The following is a 6,364-nucleotide window of genomic DNA, read 5'->3' as shown; positions in this document are numbered from 1 at the left end:
TTTGGGAGGTCTTTTAAGATTAATAGTGTTGATAGGGTTAAAGAGGTGGCTCCTTCCTACTAGGATTCACAGCTTTCCTGCACTGGGTTGGGAAAACATCAGAGGAGACCAAATTTGGAGACGGTACTTTCTAGGGTGCTGTTTTTAGGTTTTGAACGCTGAACTGCAGACCAGAAGGTCGGTAGTTCGGCAGTTCGAAACCTGCGTGTGCCGCATGATGGAGTGAGCGCCCGTCTCTGGTCCCAGCTCCTGCCAACCTAGCAGTTCGAAAGCAAGAAAATGCAAGTAGATAAATAGGTACTGCTTCAGTGGGAAGGTAACAGAGTTCCGTGCACTTTGGCCACATGACCATGGAAACGTCTTCAGACAGCGCTGGCTCTTTGGCTTGGAAACGGAGATGAGCACCGCAACCCTAGAGTCGGATTCAACTGGCTTTCTAGCAAGGGAAACCTTTACCTTTTACTGCTATCATAGAAGCTGCTTCTATATCTAGGGCCACGGTGATGCAGGTTCTGTTTCATGGGAGGAGATGTTTTGCCTTTTTTCCTCTGAAAATGTTGTTTGGATTTTGTAAAAAACCTCCAACGCATTTAAAACTTTTTGCTGCAGATACAGTCCATAGCTGTTCCCGTTGCAGATTTGTTTGAGTGTGTAGCTAAGTGGCTTACGACAACAATAAACACAAAACCCATGTAATACCTTTTTGATATTTAACTCCACCCACAAGTCTCCAAGGTCTTCCCAAGCTGGAGATGGTAACCCCATGCCCCCTTTCTTTCCTCTTCTGCCTCTACCCACTCGTGCCGCCCCTCCCCAATGACTGGAGAGCAAAGGAGGGAAGGCACGGGCGGGACACAAGTTTTCCGTTGCCACAGAGACACCGATTGTGGTTGCCACTGCCGTGAGGTTCTTTTCCATTCGAACGTCTGGGCTGGCAGGAAGCCGATAACGGGGTGCGCGCAAGATTCTTTCACCTCCAGCTAACCATGAGGGATTCCCCTTTTTCTTGGTTGGGAGGGGGTGCTGAGGCAAGAAAGCCCCCTCTCCTCCTTTCCAACCATCTGAGTGTTTTATTTTCATTTGTCCCAGGGCAGGGGGTGGTTCCACTTTTTATGCTCTATTGGAAACTGGAAAATTCATGGAGACTTGGGGGTTGGAACCTGGGGAGGACAGGGTTTGGGGAAGGGAGCTCCTCAGTGGGGCATAACGCTACGTTCATCCTCCTGAGCAACCATCTTCTTCAGGGAATCTGATCTCTGTCTTCTGGAGAACAGGTGTAGTTCTGAGACATCTCCAGGCCCCACCTGACTGAATAGAAGATTGGCACGGCAGCATTGTCTGGGGAAGTTTTAGGTTGCGGGGAGAAGGGGCTTGTTGCTGGGTGAAAGGAAGTTAAATCTATGTGCGTGTGTACGCACGCGTGCACGTGTGTGCTGTGTTTTGGGGTGGGAGAATGTAGTTCTGTTACAGTTCTTCTCATCCCCCACCAGCAGTTCGTCTAAACAGTGACCAACCAGTTGTTATGAACGGCTATTATTATTTTATTATTTATTTGATTCATCTTTTGCCCCATCCTAGTTTGCCATACACAAAACATTAAAACTTAGTAATAACAAAAATAGAACAACAACTTTTTTAAAACTAAGTTTAAAGAAAGCCTAGATGGCATCCTTGGAAATTTCATCCCAGTTCTGGACTGCCTGGCCGCTTTCTGGGCAGGGCGAGAGGGAACACGAGATCAGAATCGAGGGGAGGAGGAGAGGAAGAGGGGACAAGCCCCGCGACAGGACAGGACACCACGGCTGTCCTCAACCAAAAGCCTGGTGGAAGATCTCTGCCTTGCAGGCCCTGCGGGAATTGCGTTAAGATCCCGCAGGGCCCTAACAAGAAACTCCCCCCCACATCAGCAAGTACCCTGTGCTTTTTAACGGGTAATCAAGGCCACAAATTTTAAAAGGTGTAGTGTTTGCTGGCATAGGGTTAAGAAATTACCAGATCTGATCTTTATTTGTCATGCAGTTGATCAAGGCACAGTGAGTGGCAAGAAAAGGGGGTAGCCTTTGTTGTTTTGTGTCCCCCACATACATACTGTGGTATTCTTACAGAGAGGGGGCTCACGGACATTCAAGTAAAATAAAGCAGTTATGGATAGACAGTGATCACAGGGCATTTTCTGGCAGATCTTCTGATACATGCTGGTTGGTGAGATTCTTGCCAAGAATGCTATTAGGCAAACTTGTGACCGCATGGATGAAAGATTTCCAGAGACTGAATTACGGGATTGGTGTGTATTTGACAGATGATTCTGTTTTCACTTATAATGTTTAAATCATTCTTAAAACAGTTTAAAAGAATTCATTGAGATTTTTTACAAGATTATAGTAATAACCTAAAAAAATATTTTATAAGATAGTCAAATGTAGGATTTGCTCACCATTATAGTGCTAGTAACTCATGAAGAATTTTTGCTCACAAGACTCACAGCTTAGAGGGAACATTGCAGTATGTACATTTACCTGAAACCTACTCCCATGTTGCCGGACAGAAGTTACTTCCAAGTAATGATGCAAAGGAAGACAAAGAATCTTGTGCCACCTTGAAGGTTAAGAGACAGATTGTGACACTTTCGGCACACTTCATCCAACAGGCCATGAAAGTTTGTGGCACGATAAATGTTTAAAGATTTTTCTTTGCTTTCACTGAATAGACTAACATGACTTTCCCCTTGGAAGTTATATAAAGGCTTGCTGCCCAAGGATGAACTTTGTGGAGGTGTGTGTTCAAGTAAACATGCACACGATTGGGCTGTTGAGTTGATAAGGTAAAAGACATTAGGTGGGGCTCGCATGAGAGAGGATACCTGGCCCAAAATCACACAAAGAACTTCAAGGCCAAGCTCAACTTGAATCCAAGATTCTTCAAACAAAGTCCACCTCTCTAACCACATCACCTTTTATCATACGGGTTATTGCAATATACTGGTTCATAGTTAACCAAGCCATACAAAATGTCAAAGCATACCTCAAACAGTTAAAAATGCTTATGTCCTTTGTTAGCCAGTGTGCATACTGCACAAACAGCTAGCAAATCACAGTCCCCTCTACAACAGAATCTCACAGCAGTTTGCCAGTTTACTAGCAAGTTTACAAATACGAACAACATTCTGGTCTGATACTTTCAGGTGGTAGCTGTATTGACCTGCAGAAAAACTCATAGATTTGAGTCCAGCAACACCTTAGACACCAACAAGTTTTGGGGAGTATGAGTTTTGACTCTCAAAAGCTCATACTCAAAAACTCTCATCAGTCTCTAAAGTCCTACTGGACTCAAATCTTGAACTGAGGTAGTAGAATGGAGCCATACAATATCAGACACGGGGACATAAGTGACATGCTTAATATAGAAACACTGAACATATTTAAAAACAGCACATATTAATTTTTTAAATTAAAATAGTGCATTGCAGAGAAAGGTTCCGCTTTAGGCTTCTGCCTGCTGTGCTAGTTTTCCACTTAGCCTAGAACTTTGAAAAATGTCATATCACATGAAGCCCAAAGTCCATTCTGTCTCAGTGCTGTGCCACACCACTCCAAAGCGAGCTAAGGAGATTCAAGCCAGTTCCAACCATTCTTTGCCTGCCAGTGGTTTTAACAGCGATACAGAATTGTCGACGCCTCATTACAAAGACAGAATCTCTGTTAACATGCTACTTGGACCCCAAGCACATGTGTACTTCTTACTATGAAAGAATGAAATACCACGCTTATTTACTTTCAGAGTTACACTGCTCCTATTTCTCACCCCTAGACGAACTCACATAGAGATGCAATGAAAATTACATACAGTCCTGCGTGGTGCATTGCTGAACAGGAAAAAGAACAAGAACCCTGAAGTGACCAAGGTCTCCAAGGAGTTCTGCAGCCTGGCTTCACTGAAATGAAGACAGAGGCACAAAGAGCACGGAGTTTTCCTGCACAGTTCTCATTCACTTCAATGGGATGCACAACGCAAACACCCTGCAGATTTTTGTACTCTTTCCACTCATTTCAAAAGGGCCAGCAAGGGAGAACAACTGTTTTCTCGCACAGCTGTCCTTAATTTCGGTGAGAGTTGCCCAGGAGTACTTCCCAGCAGTGTTCCCTCTAAACTGAGTTAGTGTGAGCTAGCTCACAGTTTTTTAGCCTCCGGCTCATGCATGTTTGTCTTAGCTTGGGAAGGATGCTCCAGAGCCAAACTAATGTATGCAGTAGCCAAACTGCTCGCTCACAAATTTAATGCCAGCAGCTCACAAAGTAGAATTTTTGCTCACAAGACTCCACATCTTAGAGGGAGCATTGCTTCCCAGTGGATTATTCCAAATTCTTCTGTTTTTTCTTTTTAAGCAGGACTTCACCCTTGGCAGTAAAATGCAAGAATAAATTTTTAAAAAGAAAATGAAGACTACTGATAATCGAACTATCTTCAGAGACTTTTCCCCCTACAAAGTTGTTAGAAGCGCAGTGAAAATTTACAGAAATATGGTAGTGCAACATGAAATCTGAACTAAAAGGAGAATTTGTGCCTGCTGATTTTTACCCTCTTGCTGGAACTGGAACTTTAATATCAGGTTATCTGGTTATGGGCAACATATAACAAGAGTTCTGTTAGATTTTATGTAAGAAAAAAGTTGCCCCAAAGATTACTTTTTTCCATGCTGAATGTCAGCAATCCCATTAATTCAGCCTGCCTTTCACAAGAGAACCATGTCGAGTTACATCACACATTTAAAACATGTATACTATTTTTCCAGCATGATGCAATATGGTGAACAGATGCCTAAACTTGGGACGGGAGAACAATTTTTCCTCCCTACAGGACTGATAAAACTGGCTCTCCAAAAGTTTCCTCTACTCCAGTTCAATTTTCCCAAGCTTCCATCAAAACAAGCTAAACTTGGCAGAAAAACCTGAGGGGGGAGTCAAGACAGGATTCCTTCTCACGCAAATACAAGCCACATTCTTCTCCTTCCTCTGCAGTGAAAAAGAGGACTTGATGCAAACAAAGATTTCTCCCCAACAGCATTCGAATCAGCCACAGCAAGCCAGTATCTGAAGCCAAGCCTCTCAGCTTACCACAAATACAGTAAGTGAGGGGAGAGGGAGGGACGAGGAAGAAATCAAACCTTGAATAAACAGACCATTATACCCTACTCCCCCCACCCCACCCTGCCCATGGTGCAAATAATCTATGCCAATCAGGACTCTAGAACTGATCATAAACTTTTCCTGGAAGTCCTGGAATCCCCTTTTGTTCTTCAAAACTGAACTCACACATTCATGAGATCTTAATGTGTAAACTTTTACTGCCTTTCGTAAAACTGAAAAATAAGATTGGTTTTGTTATTGCATGACATTCTGAGATCGAGAAAGATCACTAGATAAGGCTGACATGGGAGGGGGGGTCAGAGGTGTTCTATGTTAATTGTTTGATACTGGAATGGGGTAGTTACTTTTTGCTTTATGTTTACATAGTTACTGTTGCAGTTGTAAAAGTTTGTAGTTTTGTATGAAGTTTTGACCGTTAATAATGTTGGAAAATTAATAAAAAATGTTTTTAAAAACCTGGACTCACACTGTACATAAGAGGTTCACATTTAATAAGCTGCACAGACTCTGGCTTGTCTGTGTTTGTGCACACTAAGTACAGTATCACCCATGTCTCCTCAGATCCCTCCCCAAGTGCACAGGGCAATAGTGTCCACCAATGTTCCCTCTAAGCTGTGGAGTCTTGTGAGCAAAAATTCTATTTTGTGAGCTACTGGTATTAAAGTTATGAACGAGTGATTTGGCTACTGCATAAATTAGTTTGCTCTGGAGCCATCCTTCCTGAGCGAAGACAAAAATGTGTGAGCCGGAGGCTAAAAAACTGTGAGCTAGCTCATACTAACTCAGCTTAGAGGGAACACTGGTGTCCACCTCCCCTCCTCAGCCCAAAGCAGCCTGTGTCCCTACACCCTTTTCACCTAAGGAGGGCAATTATCACTTACTCCTGGCTGCAGTCAGGGTGTACTCCTTCCCCTGGTTTCCTCCAATAAAACTTACTTCCACGTAAACATGCTCAGGAACCTCGACTTCCTTAGGCCCCATTTCTAAAGGGGATGCAAATTTATGACATCCCCCGTCTTTTCAAAGAATAACCCCAACGGCACTTAGGGGGACTTGCATCCGAGTAAAGGTGCTTGCCCGAGCCGCAGTCGAGCACAAGCCTTTGCCTCACCGTGTTCCCTCAATACAAGCCCCACATGTTTCAATGGGATTACTCACTTAGGAAAGCGACCTTTCCAAAGGGGGAGTGCATCCAAACTAAAACCCAAAGCAAGTCTCTC

This window comes from Gekko japonicus, unplaced genomic scaffold, assembly GCF_001447785.1.
Source record: "Gekko japonicus isolate JY-2015 unplaced genomic scaffold, Gekko_japonicus_V1.1 scaffold1158, whole genome shotgun sequence".
In the NCBI taxonomy this organism is placed as follows: Eukaryota; Metazoa; Chordata; class Lepidosauria; order Squamata; family Gekkonidae; genus Gekko; species Gekko japonicus.
This window is presented reverse-complemented; position numbering follows the sequence as displayed.